General features: G+C 36.3%; 1 long non-coding RNA gene across 3 annotated transcripts in view; it reads right to left on the bottom strand.

The window, feature by feature from the left end:
* The window catches only part of LOC145159057 (uncharacterized), a 57575-nt gene that overhangs the window by 20270 nt on the left and 15005 nt on the right, over positions 1-22300 (bottom strand). The window contains exon 3 of one of the 3 annotated variants that reach the window (XR_013737477.1): positions 1982-2088. The exons of 1 other annotated variant lie outside the window; for it this stretch is intronic. This is a non-coding gene — a long non-coding RNA (uncharacterized LOC145159057). Of the gene's footprint in view, positions 1-1981; positions 2089-22300 lie in introns of those variants that run through there. One more of the 3 variants, XR_013737476.1, reaches the window with a different exon arrangement.

Here is a 22300-nt window from a genome sequence, read left to right as displayed (position 1 = left end):
AAATGCTTTAGTCCAAGCTTCTTGGTAATCATAATATGAATATCTTGGATAAGCAGGGAATTGATAAAGGGGTTTTTCGAAGGAAAGATTGGATGACCAATTTTCTGGAGAAATGATTTTAAGAATTCGGGCTTTGCTAAAATCAATAGATCCTTCCTTATTATTAGAACGGTGATCAATCTGAACAGATCCAGATTCTTGTAGAATGGTTTGATAATATTCTCGAGATTTGTAAGAGTTTTCATGAAAGATTTTTCCTCGACCAAAGAGATGTTCAGTAAGAACATGAAAACCTTGATTAAGCTTAAGAATTTGAGAATCTTCAAGTATTTGGATTTTCAAGAGATTTGGATTGAAGGAATAGGTTTTCAAATTCTCTTGAAAATCCAAATACTTGAAGATTCTCAAATTCTTAAGCTTAATCAAGGTTTTCATGTTCTTACTGAACATCTCTTTGGTCGAGGAAAAATCTTTCATGAAAACTCTTACAAATCTCGAGAATATTATCAAACCATTCTACAAGAATCTGGATCTGTTCAGATTGATCACCGTTCTAATAATAAGGAAGGATCTATTGATTTTAGCAAAGCCCGGATTCTTAAAATCATTTCTCCAAATACTTGAAGATTCTCAAATTCTTAAGCTTAATCAAGGTTTTCATGTTCTTACTGAACATCTCTTTGGTCGAGGAAAAATCTTTCATGAAAACTCTTACAAATCTCGAGAATATTATCAAACCATTCTACAAGAATCTGGATCTGTTCAGATTGATCACCGTTCTAATAATAAGGAAGGATCTATTGATTTTAGCAAAGCCCGAATTCTTAAAATCATTTCTCCAGAAAATTGGTCATCCAATCTTTCCTTCGAAAAACCCCTTTATCAATTCCCTGCTTATCCAAGATATTCATATTATGATTACCAAGAAGCTTGGACTAAAGCATTTTTTCTTCGAAACTATTCTCATTCATGGTTCATTTTCTTTGATAAAAATTTCAACTGTGAATACCCCAGATGGTTTGTCAATTGGTATCGTTATATGGGACTTGTTCCTATTTGTTTACCCACTGAAATTCTCAAAGGATTTTCTAAATTCAAAGAACTATTTATTCAACAAATCCCAGAATTTGAATATTTGTTACAGTTCACCATGTTATTCAAAGTTCCATGGATCATGTCCTGGACATTCTCTTATCAAGAAGCAACAGACTTAAATCCCCCTTGGCTCAATAGACAATTTCGTCTAAAATGGTGGGATAAAGTCACAATTTCTCAAGCAAACGAGCAGGCTGTTTTCAATCATTATCAATCAATGTGTAATCAAAAGCCAGAAATTGAAGCGAATCTTATCAAGAGTCTATCTTCTCCAGATGCTAATCTTATTAGCAAAATTCGTGCCGCTGCAAATTCTTCCCCTGAAGATCTACAACAATTACTTCAAGAAATTCGCAATTCTCCAACTAATTCAGAAAATTCTCCCACATCTGTCAAAAATAATTTTCAAGATGCTCAAGATCCTTTTGATGATCCATTTGCAGATTAATTAAATTTTTAATTTTGGTGTTATACCTTCAATGTAAGGTATTCTTTCATTTCGTATTTCACCCTCCACCCTTGGTGTAATACCTTTTTAGGTATTTTGCAAAAAGTGTTTGTTATTCAAGGGGGTGTTATCAAATTGTGTTAGTATTTATTCAACTGTTATCAAATTTATACACTGTGTGAGTACATCAATTATCAAAAATAATCAAATTGTGTTAGTATTTATTCAACTGTTATCAAATTTATACACTGTGTGAGTACATCAATTATCAAAAATATTATCAAATCCTCTGCAGAGATAAGATGTTAAATTATTACAAGAAAACAAACAACTTTTACAAAGATGAAAGAAGATGCTCCATTATCGCAAAAGAAGATTTTCCATTATCAAAAAATGACAAAATATGATGCCAATTTGTCAAAAGCTTTACAGTTTTGTCTGCCACATCTACACTCCGACAAATGCAAGTTGATTCAATAATTCTCAAGATTGATCCGGTAATCCTTCGGTTTCCCGTTTCAAGATATTTCAAGACTCCAAGACTCCTATATATTGAGGAGATATGTTTTAATTAGAATCATCTCTAGGTTCTCTAAAAATTTCTCTCATTAAATTTCTCTCTAATGTTTAGTTCATGTCTAAGAAAAGTGTTCTCCTATCTACTTCTAGATGTTCAAAATCTTTAGATTTTCAAATCATACTTGCTCCAGACGGATGCTCTGATTGTAATTTAAAAGAAGGTAATATATAAAGAATTTTATTCAATTGTTGTATTATCTCTATGGCAATCTCATTTCGAGTTATTCTAACTATTAATTCTACAAAGTTTGAAATTTTTGTTAAAATAATACTCGCATTTAATAATAATCAAGTTAATCAAATTCATGCTTGAAATATTTAAATAACTTTTGTTCTTTTATTATTCATCATGTCTGATTCAAAGATACAAGCTAATCGTCATTATTATTGTAATCAATTAAAAGCTTTACAAGTTCTAATCAGTAATCATAAGTTTATAAGCAAAGAAAACAGTTTTATAAACTAATGTATGATTTTTATCATCAAAAAATATCTGAAACTACTTGTTAATTTGTTCCGCAATTAATGGTATCAGAGCCTAGGTTCTATTTTTGATAGTTATGTATGATATTTCTGTTTGTTATTTGGTTAATTTTTGTTTGAAGAATTTTAAGAAAATTATGAGTTTTGTTAAGAATGATACAGAGACCAGACCAGTGATTGGTTGGATTAGCGTAAGACGTGCAAGTATGGTAAGTCGCGGAGCCGGACCACAATCATCGTTGGGCCGATGCCCTCTCTGTTCATCCTAAATAGAACAAGTAAGTTTTCTTATAAAATCTTTAAACTAAAATTAATCAAATATGAGTAGATTTTCACGCATATTATCTAAAAAATATGATATTGGTAAAAATATCATGAATAAAGAACAAGATTATGATGATAACCATATAAACTCTATTGAAGAAACTATTGATAATATAGAACAAAATTTAAATGATTGGACTATACCTAAAACAAATATAAATACAATTTATAGAATATATATATATATATATATATATATATATATATATATATATATATATATATATATAAGACAAGTCATTCTTACCGTTAGTAGGCCTCATTCACGAATTCGGTCTATAAGGGGGGTATAAGGTTACTGCCTATAAAATGTTGGTTTAATGGGTGTCCACTCTCACCCACCGCTTCCTTGACTGGTGGAGGGTCGTTAACCGAACGGGTAGGATAGGAAACCAATTCTCATTAAAAGTATAATGATAATTATAAAGTAACTAAATGTTTTATTTGTTGGATTAGTGTCTAAGTCCATAACTATTTTGGTATGTACTTGACCCGATTATGAGCATGGTCCTTTCGGGTTGCCTTCACCATAGCAATATATAGGATGAATTAAGGAGAGAAAGGTTTAATTATGATTTATAAATATATTATAAGAATAATATATTAAAGGAGAAATCATAATGTTTAATTGATATTAGTCAAGAATTAATTAAGAATTAATTTTGTGGCTAAAAGAGATTAATTAAACTTAAGGGACTTATTGTGTAATTATAAGATAATTACATAATTGGGCTATGGATCACCTTGGAATAATAGGTTGGACGAATTCTATGGGGAAGCCCATTAGAAATCGTCCAAGGCATGTTCCAGAAGGGGTCTATGGGCTGCTTAGAGCTTAAGCAGTCAAATTAGGGTTTCCTTGATAGATAACCCTAATAGTCTACCTATTTAAGGAGCCCATAAGCCCCAAAAACGTGGACAACTAATCCTTTAGGGTTTCCAGCCGTTTTCGGTGCCTCCTCTCTCCTCCATCTTCATCCAAGTTGCTTAGTGGTGTTTGTGACTCCATTAGAGGTGCAACACTTGAGGCACTAAGCTTTCTGAAGCCAAGGATTAATTGTTATTGCTATATATAACAATCAAAGGTAAGATCTAAACCCTAATTTCAGTTATAGTTTATTAGATCTAGGGTTTATGGCTTTGGATTATCATTTGCATGTTCATTAGACAAACTAGATCCAAAGCTATTAGGGTTTGCATGTACACCATAGGATTGATGTATTGCTTGAAACCCATCAGTGGTATCAGAGCCTAGGGCTGTTTGTTAGTGAATTTGATGCTTGATTGATCGATTTTTGCATGAAAAACGAAGTTTTTTTGCCCTCTGCATCACTGACTCGGCGAGTCAGTGGATGAACTCGGCGAGTCAGGCCGACTCGGCGAGTCCATGGATCTGGCAGCCTGTTTTTGCGATTTTCTTGCCTATTTTGCTGTGGGATAATTACCAAAACAGTTTTTATCAATAAAATCCGAATTTTATGTATATATGGTGATTAGCCTGGCCAAAATAGAAGATAATTTTCAAAGTTTAGATAATCTTTTGTTTTATTAGATAAAGATTGATTATTTGTAATTTAGATTTGAATTATCTTGTGAAAAAGTTTCAATTTTCCCCTTTAGGTTTTATAGTTTAAATTTGAACTTAAAAGTTTTGTTTTTGAAATTTGAATAGTTAAACCCTAATGTTTTGAAAAGTTTAAAAACTTGCCCTCAAGTTTTGGAATTTAAATTTTTGATTAAACGTTAATTTTGAAATATTTAAATTCTAATCCCTAATGTTTTGAAAAGTTTCAAAACTTTCCCTCAAGTTTTGGAATTTAAATTTTTGATTAAAAGTTAATTTTGAAATATTTAAATTCTAATCCCAAATGTTTTGAAAAGGTTCAAAAACTTGCCCTCAAGTTTTGGAATTTAAAAGTTGATTAAAAGTTTGATTTTGAAATGTTAAATTCTAAAACCCTCGCATTTTGAAAAGTTTAAATTACACCCTTATGGTTTTGTTAATTAATTAAAGTGTATAATTAAAAGAGAGTTAATAAATCCATAAAGTTTTGGTTTACATTTAATTAAATTAAAAGTATAATTTATTAAATTAGACCACCTAGTATTTTAAAAGTGTAAAATACACCCTATACTATGTATATATGACATTAAAAGTCTAATATTATATATGTATAAGTAAAGAGTAGTCTTACCGTTAGTAGGCCTCATTCACGAAGCTGGTCTATAAGGGGTGTTTAAGGAAATTGCCTATAAAATGGCGATTGAATGGGTATCCCCTCTTACCCACCGCACTCTTGACTAGTGGAGGGTCGTTAGCCGAACGGGTAGGATAGGACGAAACCTTCCATTATAAGTATAATGAAGTACAAAGTAACTAAATGCTTTTATAAATTCCCAAATCATAGTTACTTTAGGCAAAATGTGAAATTGTATGCTAATCCATGGAATTACACTTCACACCCTTGCCAAACGTTAGTGGAGCGTGCGTGGTTAACCGGCACACTAATTTGGGGTTGACATTGGTTGTGAAGGGTGGCTCGATGTTTATCATAGATCAATGGAGCGTGTGTGGTTAACCGGCACATTGATTAGGTGATAGTATCATTGAGTGCATCACGTAGATTCATATGGTTATTCACACCTTGTTTGTGATCCTCGGCATCCCAGTCACAAATAGAAGGGCATAATCGAGATTAAACATGCCATTGAAAAGTTCAATGAATCTCAAAAGATCTAGGAGTTTCAATTCATTTAAAACATAAACTTGATTTTTGTTTTTCATGGTGGGAATTGGTAAATCGTCATTTACCTACCTTCAAATATTATGCAACTAGATTACGACATCCCTCTTCTAGGTTGTAGAATGTTGTGTTGGATCCTAGCCTTGATGTTCCATTTGGGTGTTACATCAAGGATTCTTATCAACTAACTTGAATTTTCTCCCGTTTTGTAGATGTCTAAATCTTATAATGGTCTTCCCAAGTCCCTTGGAACAAGCTTTCCAAATGAAGATGACGTTCCACGATATGATCAAGGAAATGAGAGTCATGCTTCACTTCCTCCACCTCCTCCAATTATTCTCCCTAACCCACAAGTTCAAAGGCTTGAAAAGTTCAAGCTCACTCAAGCCCTATTGGCAAGTAAACACGAAGATGGGAAACATGTGTGTGCACACGTCTTGGAGATAAAGTCACACATTGACAGGTTAAGGATGTTGGGTGTCGAGATTTCAGGTGAGTTGGCTGTTGACTGGGTTCTTCAGTCACTTCCTAAATCATATAGTGAGTTCGTAAGAGAGTACTATATGATGGAACACGACGTGACCCTCATTGATCTCACCTATTTGTTTATAGCTGCTGAATCAGCAATGATTTGGTGTGCTGGTCAAGCAAATTTGTCTGGTGAATCAAACTCCCAAACTTCAATGGACACTGGCAACATTGGAATTCCAGAAAGGACTAAGCATGAGATTGTCCCATGTGCTGTGCCAAAGGATTCCATTTGCTTCTATTGCCAAGAGAAGGGGCATTGGAGACGAAGCTGCCCTATTTACCTGAGAGATCTGAGAGATGGGAGAGTCAAGACGTATGGCTCTACTTCAGGTAAAATCCATTAACTAACTCTGTAAGTTCCTATTTTTGATCCTTGATACATGATGTGATAAGATTACATTTTGATGTTTTGCAGGATCGAAGAAAAGAGAGGAAGCTTAAGGAAGAAGCTTGCTGAATCTGATCATGAAGAAATGGATTTCGATCGCATGGATTCGAAGATCAGATTTTTGAGCTGCTACTCTAGAGTTAGGATAGATTGATAAGAAATATGTGATAGCATAGTTTTTCAGTTGAATTGCATTGTAAGGACAATTTTTCCGCAATAATATAAATTTTGATTTTGTCTTATTTATTTATCCTTGCAGTGGCATGTATGAAAAATTGATGTTTGAATATTTCTACTATTAGCAATAATGGATTTGATTCTTAATTATGTTATTTGTGGAAATGTCGAGAATTTGCCAAATAAAGGAAGATTCTCATCGCCCAAGTTTCAATTGGACAGAAACTTGGAATCATACAACTTGGTTGCGTGATGAATGAGAAACTTCATATTTGGAAATTAGACTAATTCTTTGGCAAAGTGTCAAAAGAAGAACTAGGAGATCGAGTACACTAGATTGTGCGTTGATCAAGTCCACCACAAGAGTGATAAAGATATTCGTCATGATTTACTAAAGTTTGGTAAATATGGTTATACTTATAAGATTAAGTATAATTCTGAGTTGATCGAAAGAGTTTAAATCAATAGCAGAACGAATAAGAAGATTCAAGTAGGCAGAAAAATAAAGTTTCTCTATTCTAAGAAGAAGGGAGAGCACCTTTTATTGTGTTTTATGATAGGTCTTAATGATTAAGAACCATGTCTCAATTGATCCTCTAAGTGAGTCTTAGTGCAATTGCATGTCTAAGAAGAGGAATCGAGAATTATAGAAATGGTTAAATCAAGAAGTCAATCATACTTCGTTCCAATATCAAGTCTTAGAGTCAAGATTCTGACATGAGTGGCAAGTCTTAAGTAGGTTTATAACACTCGTCAAATGTGGAATTTGGAAAAGTTTTCTTATTCTTGCACATTTGAAATTGGTAAGTTGTGATGTCTTGGATAAGACAAAGACCAACCAGGACCAGTTGTGTGAAGTGTTAAACTTGACAAGAGGCTGCACTAACTCTTGAATATTTGTTTGTCAAGAAATGTTTCTTGACAAGAGAATCTTATATGTCAAGGAGTCAGTGGGAGTCTTAATGGTCTTGAAAAGTTTCAAGAACAAATCAAGAGTAAACCTAGTTAATCATCACTAGCGCACGACTTGAGGTTTCTGTGTCATTCCAATTAAGCTAAATATGTATGTGAGTTCTATGAGTTCTCATTTGAATGCATAAAGACAAAGCATCTTGATCAATGGAAAGTATATTGATATGTAGGGGTGAGTTGCTTGGAAGACATGGTGGGCACTCGTGTTACCATGAGGCAAGAAATCAAGATTAAACAAGTTCGGTCCATATGTTTTTGGATTTGTCGCAAACCTTCGTTTTGACAAATTCACATGGATAGGAACACATACATAATAAAATCTAAGTGTCATAAGGTTTCCCTCCTTCATGAAAATGATTGTGAGGAAATGCTTTCACTGAGAGAGATTTTAAGAAGATAGCAATTGTGAAAATTGTATTCTCAAATTCGATTATGATTACGGCATCCCTTTTCATAGTTCGAATTGTGAGATTTGGCAATTGGTCTGAACATTTGGGACTTAGTAACATAAATTCTGAATTGTTTAGACACACATGTGAGCTATCTAAGGCAAAGGTGTATGAGCTTAAAAAGCTTAGATAAAGGCTTATCAAAGCATTAGGTATTAGAAATATGAACTTAAGGAATTCAATAAGCATTGTTTTCTGGAAGTTCAATTGTTTTCTGAATACATGTCAAAGCTAATGGGAGCATAAGAGTTATGCTGGTAAGAAAATAATCTTCATGTAAGTGGGAGCACGATTATTATGGTAAGTATTGCAAGTTAGCAATATTAATTATAGAAAACAAAGATTCACTTTGCAAAGTTGCAAGGGTTGAAAAGTTGTTTTGCTATAATTAAGGGAGAGAATATTATACTTCGTTTCAAATTCTAAAGCTTAGATCGACAAATGTTAATAAATTTAGTCAAGGATACATAGTGCATTCTCAAAATTCGATTATGATTACGGCATCCCTCTTCATAGTTCGAATTATGGGAACATGGCACATAAAATATTATGGCAGAAGGATGATAAAGTATCACGTCTTTATGTGAGACATTATGCATCGTGTCCAATACATTTCGGGTATAGGATCGATTGCATATGCTATAATATTTGACCATTCTAAAATTTTCCAAATGCCTAGGGCATTAAGAGGGAAAAAGAGACTAGAATCGGTTTTGACTAAAATAATTAAACAACTATCAAAGGACGATCTAAGGTTCACTGAGGTTTTGTCGCTTGTGAGTAGTTGGAAGTATAGTACTGGATGGACTATATTGACATTATTATGAATAGATAAGATTCTATTAAGAATGAGTTGTCATATGGCAAATATGGAAATGTTTCCATATTGGTAGTTGGAAATTGAGAATTTATGTCTAGATTAGAAAACTTTATGCAAAAGGATGTTCAAAGGAATGTACTTTGAGTGAGAGACATCACATCTATAGAATTGTTTGTAACAATTTCTGATAGAGACCTTGTAATTTCATTAGCAAAGTCCTGGTGACTTTTGTGCTATGACTTTGCGAAAGGATCGTTGCATAAAATGTTAGAATCTAACGTATTCTAGTAGTGGCAAGAACCTTGTGTTCTTACACTAACGATGAGGATTAGGAATTGTGAAATGAGCATCATTGGAAAAATTTTCAATTGATCTATTTCACAAAGCATGGACCATAGGAAACAAAGTGTGCATGCTTGGAGCATGGGACAATTATTGTTGTAATTCAAGTAATAAGTTGATTTTCTGAAACAGTAAGCAATGAATAATGAGTAATCAATATGGTGTTTAAATAAAAGTGTTTTATTTACGCTCAAAAGTTTTGGGGCCATATAGGATTAAGTATTATCGTTGTGTTTCATTTTGCATGTTTTGACTTCCAGAATAATTGGGTTATTCGAACCTCCAAAGTCGGTCATACGTTGGAAGTAGGTATGAAGGAAGACTGTCATGAATCTGTCTGTAGATTGTCTAAGTGTTTGGACATAACACAAGTTTGCTGCAGAGTTCATGAGTGCTTTAGTAAGATTAGAGTATTGGATCAAACCCACGCTCACTTGAATCATTTCATGGTTTTTATCATGAGTAATTGTGAGACAATAACATTGTATATTCTTGAAACCGAGACGTGTGAGTTGTTATTTGTTGGTCGGTTGCGCATTGATAATAAGAAAACGCACCAGTAACTTGGTGTTATAAAATTTATTGTTGTGTGTGATTCGATCAGTAAATGCAAACGAGCATTTGAGTCGAAGTTTATCCATTCCTTTTACCCAAAGTGGGATAAAAGCGATATATGTGGGCCCCTCAATGATTTAGTGATGACACCCTAAGCGCTTGGCCAAGCCGGGACTAAGTTGATGTGTTCAATTGTAGTCTGTTGTCAGTCGTCATAAATCAGAAGTCGGGAAACAATATAGAGAGAATGATCGAAATTCATGTCTTGTGTCTATACGATATCTTGAGAATGGAGGAATATATGATCCCTTATCTAAAGGAAACGCGTATCTGATAAGATCAGAGTTGACAGCGGCTTTTGAAAGCTACGATTGCTGATTAGGTTCTGAAGTAATGCAAAATAGTTATTAGACTTATCCAAGTGGGAGACTGTTGGATTAGTGTCTAAGTCCATAACTATTTTGGTATGTACTTGACCCGATTATGAGCATGGTCCTTCTGGGTTGCCTTCACCATAGCAATATGTAGGATGAATTAAGGAGAGAAAGGTTTAATTATGATTTATTAATATATTATAAGAATAATATATTAAAGGAGAAATCATAATGTTTAATTGATATTAGTCAAGAATTAATTAAGAATTAATTTTGTGGCTAAAAGAGATTAATTAAACTTAAGGAACTTATTGTGTAATTATAAGATAATTACATAATTGGGCTATGGATCACCTTGGAATAATAGGTTGGACGAATTCTATGGGGAAGCCCATTAGAAATCGTCCAAGGCATGTTCCAGAAGGGGTCCATGGGCTGCTTAGAGCTTAAGCAGTCAAATTAGGGTTTCCTTGATAGATAACCCTAATAACCTACCTATTTAAGGAGCCCCTAAGCCCCAAAAACGTGGACAACTAATCCTTTAGGGTTTCCAGCCGTTTTCGGTGCCTCCTCTCTCCTCCATCTTCATCCAAGTTGCTTAGTGGTGTTTGTGACCCCATTAGAGGTGAAACACTTGAGGCACTAAGCTTTCTGAAGCCAAGGATTAATTGTTATTGCAATATCACAATCAAAGGTAAGATCTAAACCCTAATTTCAGTTATAGTTTATTAGATATAGGGTTTATGGCTTTGGATTATCAATTGCATGTTCATTAGACAAACTAGATACAAAGCTATTAGGGTTTGCATGTACACCATAGGATTGATGTATTGCTTGAAACCCATCATTATTAAATTCCCAATCTTAGTTACTTTAGGAATATGTGAAATTGATGCTAATTCATGAAATTGCACTTTGCACCTTGCCAAGTCGTTAATGGATTGTGTATAGTTAACCGGCACATTAACTTGGACTAGTAAGGGTGGCAAAGGGTAGCTTGATGTTTGTCATAGATCGATGGAGCGTGTGTGGTTAACCGGCACATTAATTAGGTGATAAATGACATCGAGTGTACCAAGCACATTTGCATGGTTATTCACACCTTGTTTGTGATCCTCGGTATCCCAGTCACAAACTTGAAGGGCATAATCGAGATTTAAACATGTCATTGAAAAGTTCAATGAATCTCAAAAGAATCTAGGAGTTTCAATCCAATTAAAACTTAATAAACAATTTCGTTTTTCATTGTGGAAATTGGTAAATCGTCATTTACCTACCTTCAGATATTTTGCATTTGGATTACGACATCCCTCTTCCAAATTGTAAAATATTATGTTGGGTCCTAGCCTTAATATTTCATTTGGGTGTTATATTAAGGACTCTTATCTAATCTAAACTTTGTCTTTCTTTCTTTTCAGATGTCTTCCAACACTGCTTCTAGCTCAAACCCTACTAGCTCCTTCTCTCTAATGAACTTGTGTGGGAGAGTCATCTTTGATGGCACTAACTTTAATGACTGGATTAGGAACGTCAGGATGGTCACTCGCTATGAGGACAAGGAATATGTCCTCGATAAGGAGCTTAAGGAAATCGATGAGTCGTCTGTTACTCCTGAGGATATCACTGAGTTTAGGACTCATGAGAAGGATACCACCAAGGTGTCTTGTATCATGTTGGCCACCATGACAGTTGAACTCCAAAAATCCTATGAGGACTTCTACCCTTTTGAGATGCACCAAGACCTGATGGAAAGATACCATCAGAGTGCTCGTCAAGAGAGATATGAAATCATCTCTTCCATGATAACAACTAAGATGAAGGATGGTATGAAATCATCTCTTCCACTTGTAGAAAATGCAAAGGTTAGTGGACCTTTTGCTAAAATTGAATGTGAACTTCAATGAGAAGCTGGCTATAGATATCATTCTGCACTCCTTACCTCCATGTTATGATCAGTTCCGCATGACCTATCATATGAACAAGGAGGAGGTCACACTTAGCAAACTTCAAGGGCTTTTGAGGACTGTTGAAAGTAGTCTCAAAGGTAAATCAGTTGTTACTACTCCAACCACCGCCCCTGTTCTGGCAATTCGACAAGGGAAGGGGAAGAAGAGGAAGGCTCCCTCTAAGAGCCGCAAGGGAAAGTCTCTTGATGAATCCTCTTCAAGTGGGACCAAGGCTGGTTCTGCTGCTCCCTCTACCATTCCTAAGGAAGCAGAGCGTTTCTATTGTCATGAGAAAGGGCACTGGAAGCGAAGCTGCCCCAAATACTTGCAGGATGTCAAAGATGGAAAGGTTAAGGCCACCCATGCAGGTATTTATACTATTCTATCTAATAACTCATCACATTCTTGTTGTTGGGTCCTTGATACAGGTTGTTGATTTCACATTTGTTCTGATGTGCAGGGCCTAAAAAGAAGTAAGGATGTTGAGCACGGGAAGATAAACTTGATCATGGGGAATAAGAAGGTTTCACCTGTAACTAAACTTTTATAAATTCTCAATCTTAGTTACTTTAGGAAAAATGTGAAAATGGTGCTATTCCATGAAATTGCACTTTGCACCTTATTAAGTCGTTAGTGGAGTGTGTGTGGTTAACCGGCACACTAATTTGGGACTGACAATGTGTGGCAAAGGGTAGCTTGGTGTTAATCATGGATCAATGGAGCATGTGTGGTTAACCGGCACATTGATTAGGTGATTTGTAACATCGAGAGTACCAAGCTAATTTGCATGGTTATTCACACCTTGTTTGTGATCCTCGGTATCCCAGTCACAAACTTGAAGGGCATAAACGAGATTTAAACATGTCATTGAAGAGTTCAATGAATCTCAAAAGAATCTAGGAATTTCAATTCATTTAAAACCTAATCTTCAATTTCGTTTTTCATGGTGGAAATTGGTAAATAGTCATTTACCTACCTTCAAATATTTTACAATTGGATTACGGCAACCCTCTTCGGAATTGTAGAATATTGCGTTGGGTCCTAGCCTTAATATTCTATTTTGGGTGTTATATTAAGGATCCTTATCTAATCTAAACTTTGTCTTTCTTTTCGGATGTCTACTTCAAACAATGCTTCCAACCCAATCCCTTCCGGCTCTTTCTCCCTCATGAACTTATGTGGGAGGGTCATCTTCGTTGGATCGAATTTCAATGATTGGATTCGAAACATCCGCATGGCTATTCATTATGACGACAAAGAATGTGTCCTTGATAAAGAGCTTAAGGATATTGATGAATCAACTGCTACTCCCGAACAGATTGCTCAGTACAAAACTCATGAGAGGGACGCGACCAAAGTGTCGTGTATAATGATCGATACCATAACTGTTGGGCTTCAGAAGTCCAATGAGGACTTTTGGCCTTATGAAATGCACCATGATTTGATGGAAAGGTACCATCAAAGTGCTCGGCATGAGAGGTATGAGATCATTATCTCCATGATCACGACCAAAATGAAGGATGGAGAGTCCATCACGGCCCACTTGCATAAGATGCAAAGGTTTGTGGACCGCTTGCTGAAGTTGAATGTCAACTTCAATGAAGAGTTGGCTATAGATATTATTCTACACTCTTTACCTCCTTGTTATGATCAGTTTCGTATGACTTATCATATAAACAAGGAGGAGGTCACTCTAAGCAAGCTTCAAGTTCTCTTGAGAACTGCTGAAAACAGTTTGAAAGGCAAATCTATTGTACCTACTCCTACTACAACAATCCTTGTCCTGGCAATTGGACATGGAAATGGAAAGAAGAGGAAGACTCCTTCCAAGATTCATAATGGAAAGTCCCATGCTGGATCCTCTTCTAGTGGAACCAAAGTTAGTTATGTCACACCCTCTTCCAATCCAAAGGAAGCCGGGTGCTTTCATTGCCATGAAAAATGGCACTGGAGACGAAGTTGCCCCAAATACTTGCATGACATAAAGGATGGGAAGATCAAACCCTCTTTTGCAGGTATTTATACTATTTTATCTAATAACTCATCACATGCTAATTCTTGGGTCCTTGATACAGGATGTGGTTTTCACATTTGTTCTGATTTGCAGGGTCTAAAAATAAGTAGGGATGTGGAGCACGAGAAGATGAACTTAATCATGGGGAATAGGAAAAAGTCGTCTGTCACCAAGATTGGAGTTTATTCTTTATTGCTTAGTAGTGGGTTAAAATTAGATTTGAATAATTGTTGCTACTCGTCTGATATGGCGAGAAATATTATTTCTTTTTGCAGTTTGTATGAACAAGGTTTTACCTTTCTTTTAATAATGAAATTGGTTCAATAAATGCTTATTTTAATGGTGTATTTTATTTTGAAGCATTACCTTGCAATGGCATATATGAAACTGTGATAGTTGTAGATAACTTAGGAAATAATGTGTTGCATATTGATTCATCCAATGATTTGGATAAAGCATGCTTATGGCATTGTCGTATTGGACATGTCAACAAGAAGCGCATAGCCCAACTCCAAAAGGATGGAGTGTTGGAATCATTTGACTTAAAGTCGGATGACACTTTTGAATCTTGTTTACTTGGAAAGATGACTAACTCATCATTCACTGGTTCTTGTGCAAGGGTTGAAGGTTTGTTGGACCTCATACACACCGATGTGTGTGGACCCTTTAGAACCGTCACAAGGGATGCTAACCGCTTCTATGTGACTTTTACTGATGATTACAGCAGATATGGCTATGTCTACTTAATCAAGCATAAGTCATAAACCTTTGAAAAGTTCAAAGAGTTTAAGCAAGAAGTGGAGAATCAATTGGGCAGGAAGATAAAGATGTTTCGATCCGATCGTGGAGGAGAGTATCTTAGTATCGAGTTCCACGACTATTTTAAGGAATGTGGAATTGTCTTCTTTGCGAGGAGGGGAGTTTTCCGCGAAAGGGAACTCATATGCCAGAAGGACAGTGGGAGGCAAATTGACCTTGAAGAGCTTCAAGAGTTAAGTGATGAAGGAACCTCAAACACTAGCGTTCAACCCGAGGAGGAAACTCCTATTGAACCAACTGACCAGTCCTTACCTCTGAGGCGTTCCGGTAGAGTTAGACAGGCACCTGAGTTTTATGGTTTCCATATTACTTCTGAAGGTGATACATTTATCAGTGATAGTACACTGGTAAATTTGTATGAACCTAACAACTACAAGGAAGTCATGGCAGGCCCCGAGTCTGCTAAATGGAAAAAGGCGATGGACAGCGAGATTCAGTCCATATATGACAATCAAGTTTGGAAATTGATTGACAATCTACCAGGCCGTAAGATAGTCGCGTGTAAATGGATCTTCAAGAAGAAGACCGACATGGATGGGAAAGTACACACTTATAAGGCGCGATTGGTTGCGAAGGGCTTTACTCAAACTCCTGGAATTGACTATGACGAGACCTTCTCACCAGTAGCGAAGATTAAATCTATAAGGGTTATGCTAGCCATAGATGCATTTCATGATTATGAAATATGGCAAATGGATGTCAAAACCGCTTTCCTTAATGGGAAGTTGGCTGAGGATGTTTACATGAATCAGCCAGAGGGTTTTGTTGATGCAAAGTACCCTAATAGAATGTGTAAGATTGAGAAATCCATTTATGGATTGAAACAAGCATCTTGCAGATGGAATCTTTGTTTCGATGAGAAAGTCAAAGAGTTTGGTTTCTCAAGAAGCGAGGATGAGTCATGTGTATATGTCATGGCTAGTGGGAGTATAGTTAGCTTTCTCGTGTTGTGTGTGGATGACATACTGCTCATAGGAAACATCCCAAACTTGCAGGAGGTTAAGTCCTTGCTTGGGAAGTGTTTCGCTATGAAAGACCTCGGAGAAGCTGCTTATATTCTAGGGATAAGGATATTGAGAGACATGAGTAAAAGACTAATAGGACTTAGTGAAAGTACCTACTTGGACAAGGTGTTGAAACGTTTCAACATGCAGGATTCCAAGAGAGGAGAATTACCTATCCAAAGCAATGCCAGACTGAGTAAGACTCAAAATCTGAGTACCGATGCTGAAATAGTAGAAATGAGTCGAATACCATATGCTTCCGCAGTTGGTTCGATCATGTATGTTATGACCTGTACTCGCCCTAATGTAGCCTTTGCATTGAGCATGGTTAGCAGATATCAAGGGAATCCTGGTAAAGCTCACTGGATTGTGGTAAAGAACATTCTTAAGTACCTGCGAAGGACTAAGGATTAGATCCTTACCCTTGGTGGGAGTGATGACTTAAGAGTGGTAGGGTATAGTGATGCCAGCTTTCAGACCGACAGAGATAATTTCTGCTTTCAGTCGGGCTGGATATTTACCCTAAATGGAGGAGCAATAACTTAGAAAAGATCCAAACAGGAGACTATGGCTGATTCAACGTGTGAATCAAAGTATATAGCAGCTAGTGAAGCGTCGAAGGAGACGATATGGCTGAAGAACTTCATCGGAGACCTTGGAGTTGTACCAGCTATAAAGGAGCCCATGGAGATTTTCTATGATAACGACAGTGTGGTTGCCTTATCCAAGGAACCAAGAAATCATAGCAGATCAACACACATCAACAGAAAAATATCACTTCATAAGACATCAAGTAGAAGAGGGACTCCTCATGGTTAAGAGGGTATCGTCAGAAGAAAATCCATCAGATCCCCTTACGAAGGGACTGAGTAGGGTTAAGCACTTGCAGCATGCTAGTAGTATCGGGCTGAAGGACGATATTAGTTTTAGTGATTAGATAGACATTTAGAAACTTGTAATAGTTAAAATGTAATTGACATTTGATGATTATATAAAAGGTGTTTTTATTTATAAGTAAAGTTACTGTCTTGTGTCAATTATTTACGATCGTTTCATTTTGCATGTTTTGACTTCCAGAATAATAAGATTATTCAAACTATCCACAGTCGATCATACTTTGGAAGTAGGTTATGAAATAAGACTGTCATGAATGGGTTTTTGTATGATTGTCTAAGGTGTTAGACATAGCAAAAGATTGCTACAAACATTCATGAGTGCTCTTGAAATAAGATTTGAGTATTGGACTAAACCCACACTCACATATCACTTCATGGAATTTATCACGAGTGATTGTGAGACGATAATATTGTATAAACTTCAAACCAAGATATATGAGTTGGCGATTATTTTTTATTTGTACATTAATAGTGTGAAAACGCATCAGTAACTCGATGTTATAAAACGTGCTATTATGTATGATTCAGTGAATAGTTAGCACAAGCATATAAGTTGAAGTTTATCTATTCATTTTATCCTAAGAGGATTAAAAGCGATATCTTGGGCCCCTCGATGATTTTGTTTTGACTTATGTGTCGGGCCCGGTCAGAACTCTATTGATGTGTTCAATTAAGTTCTATGTCGAACAAATCAGAAATCGGGAAACAAAATGTTGGACAATGAGTATGACTTTAATTCCATGTCTTTGTCCACACGATATCTTGTAGAACAGAGGATTATATTATCACTTATCTAATGGACGCGTCAGAGTTCGACTGCGGCTTTTTGAGAGCTACGATTGCTAATCGGATTTTAAGTTACATTGGCAATTACAGTTATTAGACTTATCCAAGTAGGAGACTGTTGGAAAAGGTGTCTAAGCCCATAACTATAATTATGTACTTGACCCGATAGTAGCATGATCCATTTGGGTTGCATTCATCAAAGCAATATGTTAGGAAGATATTTGAGTAAAGAGGTTAATTATGATTTATTAAATATTATAAGTATAATATATTAATTGAGGAATCATATTATTTAATTAGTATTGATCAAAAATTAATTTAGTGATCAAAATAGACTAATTAAATTGATACATATGGATTGGGCTAATGATCCATGATTGATTTATGATGGGTTTATGGGTTAGTCCATGAAGTGGTTATCCAAATCAAATGGTTGGATCATAAGCTTATGGGTATGGATTAGGGTTACACATGACCATTGATATTCTACACACACATACACACACACACACATATATATATATATATATATAGTTACACATGACCCTTGATATTCTACACACACACACACACACACACATATATATATATATATATATATATATAAGCCTAAAATCGGTGACACACTTACAACCACTTGTATTTTGAAGAGTAAGAACCGATTTTAGAGTCTCCATATTCATCCTAATTGTTCTTGGTGTTTTGTGATTCCATTTGAGGCATCACACTTGGGGTGCTAAGCTTTCTTGAGGCCAAGTTATTCAAGCTACTACACAAGGTAATAATCTAACTAGTTTTTTGATTCAAATATCATCTTGCATGCTAGTTTAGGCTTCATGCTTTGGAAAATGTTTATTGCATGTATAATTAGAGAAAACTTAGATACAAAGCATTAGTGTTGTATGTGCACCATAGAAATGTTAGAGTACATAAAACCCAACAGTGATGTCTCCAAATCATAAGGGCAAAGACCACTGGTCCCAACTCTAGATCATGTGTTGGATAATTAGCCTCATGATGCTTCAACTGTCTTGAGGCATAAGCAAATACTCGACCTCGTTGCATGAGAACGGCTCCAAAACCTATGATTGATGAATCACTATAAACCATCATATCATTAACACCATCAGTAAGGTTTAATATTGGTGTTTCACATAACTTCTTTCTTAGTGCCTCGAATGCTGACTGTTGCTCCGGACCCCAACTAAAAACAACACCCTTCTTTGTAAAACGAGTCATTGGTACTGCAACCTTGGAGAAGTCTTGGATGAATCTTCTATAATATCCAGCCAAACCCAAGAAACTTCAAATCTCAGAGGGAGTGGTTGGAATCTGTCATGTCATTACAGTCTCGATCTGAGCTGGGTTGACCAAAATTCCATTCTTATTGACAAGATGCCCAAGGAATTGGACCTCTCGTAACCAAAACTCGCACTTTGAAAACTTAGCGTAAAGCTTCTCTCTTCTTAGAAATTCGAGTATCTCCCTTAGATGCTCCTTATGTTGCTCTTGGGTTTTGGAAAATATTAAGATATCGTCGATAAACACGATTACTGATCAATCGAGCATAGGTCTGCACACACAGTTCATTAGATCCATAAACACAGTTGGTGCATTAGTGATTCCAAAAGGCATCACTACAAACTCATAATGACCATACCGGGTTCTGAAAGCGGTCTTTGGTATGTCTTCCTCCCTTACTTGCATCCGGTGGTATCCTGAACATCGACCAATCTTGGAAAACCATGATGCTCCTTGAAGTTGATCAAACAAGTAGTCAATCCTAGGCAGTAGATAACGATTCTTTACTGTGAGCTTGTTAAGTTCCCTGTAGTCAATGCACATTCTATGCGACCCATCTTTCTTCTTGACAAACAGAAGCGGTACTCCCCAAGGGGAACTGCTTGATCGAATGAACCCTTTGTCCATTAATTCATGAAGTTGAGTTGACAATTCCTGCATTTCTGGTGGTGCTAGCCGATATGGCGCCTTGGCTATCGGAGAAGCACCAGGAGTTAGATCAATTCTAAAATCTACTTGTCTTTTTGGAGGTACACCGGGTAAGTCTTCTGGAAAAACATCAGGGAATTCACGAACTATACGTATATCTGCAATGGCCTCCTTCTTCTTCTTCCGGGTATCAATCACATATGCCAAAAATCCTTCACAACCATGTTGTAGGTATTTTCTGGCCCTTGTGGCGGAACAAAACATTGAAGTACTTCTGGAACCCTCGCCTCGGATGGTCAGTTCTCCCCCACTTGGAGTTTGAACTCGTACTACCTTCCGTCTACAATCGATCGAGGCTTCAAATTGTTCTAACCAATCCATACCTACTATAATATTCACCTCTCTCATAGGAATAGGGATAAGGTTTATCGGGAAAATATCATCATAAATCTTTAGGGTACAACTACGATAAACCTTTGAGTCGTTAATTGTTCGATCGTTAACTATCTCGACTTTCAGGGGGTGATCCAAATCTCTTATGGCAACACTGAGGTTTTTACTAAACTTAAGTGATACGAAAGAATGACTTGCAGTTGCCCCCGAGTCAAATAGTACTAAATTAGGAATAGAGTTGACTAAAAATGTACCTAATCCCATATATCAATATATAAGTACTTATTTGAACGATTGTGACTTTATAACACAAGAAGAGCATAACGATTACGACGTCAGGCGCTGTCATGGCTTCTTCTATCGTGAGCTGAAAAGCTCGACCCTTGGCCCTTAAAGCATCATTTCTGCTTTGGTGTACATCTGTGATCCTCAAAGTTGTAGGTGATGGAGCCTGTATTGCACCTGTTGCATTCAGAAGAGGACGTTTGTTGCATTTAGAAGAGGACATTGGGACTTGATATGACCTTCCTGGTTGTAGTGGTAACAAATACGTATTCCTAGCGTTCCCTGCTTGCAGTCTCGACTGTAATGTACTTCTTTTCCACACTTGTAGCATATCAACACACGACATGCATCTTCGTGCGCTTTCCCACACTTGCTACATCTAGAACCTCATTTTCCTCCATTCCTTGTATCAACAATTTTGAACCTCTTGGCTGCTGGTTGAGACGGAGTTGGAGTATGTCTCTTTTCTTTTGTCTGAGTCTCCAACTCATTTCTCTCCCCCCTTGCACGCTCCTGCATCTCTGCTAACATTTTGTATTTATTGTTGGATACAAATTCTCGGATCTCAGTCTTGAGCATACGTAAATACCGAGATATTTGCACTTGTTCTGAAGATGTACACTCCGGGCAAAACAAAGCCTTCTTTGTGAACTTCCTGGTGATCGCGGTTACTGATTATGTTGTTTGCTTAAGCGACAAATATTCATGAGCCAATCGCTCCCTTTTCTTTTGCTGGAACATATTATTCTCTAAATCGTTCCACAAACTACTCCCAGGTTACTGCGTTCTTTTCTGCAGGCGAATAGTTCTTGGTGATAAAGTTCCACCAATCCTTTGCATCTGAGCGAATAAGGTTTTGTGCATATATGAATTTCAAGTTATCCAGACAAGCACAAGTTGTAACAACCCAAATTTTCAAATAAATTTTTTCATTTTTAATTAGCCAAACATTCCCATAAAATGTGAAATAGCATTAACCACTGTTTTCAAAATTCATAACATTATCATTTCATTCAAAACATCAGAGTGTCCTATCAAAACAAATGTCGGAGAGTGCACGTCGCGCCATCAAGCCTTGCCCTTGCCCTTAGGCTCCAAAGTATCCGAAACAAATCAACAAACTGTAAGCTAATGCTTAGTGAGTTCCCTAGAGCATACCCCACACACAATCCACGTAAACATATATCATATTAGCAAAAAAAAGCTACATATACTACATAAGCCATGCATATAACATATAGGGATGTTGTGGGCTCGTCCCCAGGGTCTTACTCCAGGATGCCATGGGCTCCCCACATGATATTACACCTAAGTGCCATGGGCTCTCCACATGGTCTTACATCATGTTGCTATGGGCTCTCCCATGGTCTTTAGTAGGAAAGTCATGGGCTCTCCACATGGTCTTACATCCAGGTGCCATGGGCTCTCCCATGGTCTTCCATACAAGCATACCACATATACAACTAGCATACATCCTAGCACATAACCACTATCATGTCTCATAATATAACTTCAGCTAATGTACCACATATCATAAAATGGGTCGGCCTTGGTGCCTTCTGTTGCATTAGATGTCTAAGCCCATAACTATTATTGGTATGTACTTGACCCGAGAGTAGCATGGTCCATTTGGGTTGCATATCATCAGGACAATTTGTTAGGATGGACTTTTGAGAGAAGGTTATTTATGGTTTATTAATATATTATAAGTTATAATATATTAATATGAAATCATATGTTTTAATTAGTATCGATCAAGAATTAATTTGGAATTAATTTAGTGATCAAAAGAGACTAATTAAATCTATGGGGACTAATTATGATAATTAGTTATATTTATATGTGTTGGGCTTATGATCCATGTTGGACCAAGTTTATGTATGGATACATAAAGAGTTGGGCCACATGAACCATGGATCATAAAAC

This window comes from Lactuca virosa, chromosome 2, assembly GCF_052849685.1.
Source record: "Lactuca virosa cultivar CGN04683 chromosome 2, Lactuca_virosa_CGN04683_v6, whole genome shotgun sequence".
Lineage (NCBI taxonomy): Eukaryota > Viridiplantae > Streptophyta > Magnoliopsida > Asterales > Asteraceae > Lactuca > Lactuca virosa.
The sequence above is the reverse complement of the archived record's forward strand: the minus strand, read 5'-3'. Positions and strand labels throughout refer to the sequence as shown.